Here is an 805-nt window from a genome sequence, read left to right on the forward strand (position 1 = left end):
GCCTTTTCAGTTTTTAAAAAATAAAACAAAATGATAAAAATGTCAAAAAAATAAAAGAAAATAAGTTTCCCATGTGATATGTGGCCTAGTTGTTGGGAAAATTTGCAAATATGAATTTTGACTTCATTTGCAAAATCTCGCGAGAATTTGTAAAAATGGGCATAACTTTTGCATACTAACTCGGATGAAAAAGTTTTTTATATGAAAAATCATCTACTCGAAAAGGCACATCCAAATTTAACCGGGGAACCCCATTAAACATTTCCAAAATCCTCAAAAACCTAACAGAAACAAAGATACGGGGCTTTTAAGATCTAGAGAGGCAAAAAAATCAAAAAAATACAAACTTACTAATGGCGCACCTGCCCATGGTGCGCCATTAGTATCTTCCCTCCTTCAAAATTCAAAATAAGTCAAAAAAATAAAAGAAAAATTACTAATGGCGCAACTGACCATGGTGCACCATTAGTATCTTCCCGCCTTCAAAATTCAAAACAAATCAAAAAAATAAAAAAAATTACTAATGGCGCACCTGCCCGTGGTGCGCCATTAGTATCTTCCCGCCTTCAAAATTCAAAATAAATAAAAAAAATAAAAAAATTACTAATGGCGCACCTGCCCGCGGTGCGCCATTAGTATGCCGTATATATGGCTGGTCCTCTCCTCCTCTCTTCATTTCATCTTCCCTTCTCTCCTCCACCATACTTCTCCTCTCCGGTGACCTCCTCCTCCCTCCTCCCTCCTCCCTCCTCCCTCCTCCCCTCCCCTCCCCTCCCCTGCCCTCATGGTTTCTTCTCCCTCCTCT

The sequence above is a fragment of the Triticum dicoccoides genome, chromosome 5A (genome assembly GCF_002162155.2).
Source record: "Triticum dicoccoides isolate Atlit2015 ecotype Zavitan chromosome 5A, WEW_v2.0, whole genome shotgun sequence".
Lineage (NCBI taxonomy): Eukaryota > Viridiplantae > Streptophyta > Magnoliopsida > Poales > Poaceae > Triticum > Triticum dicoccoides.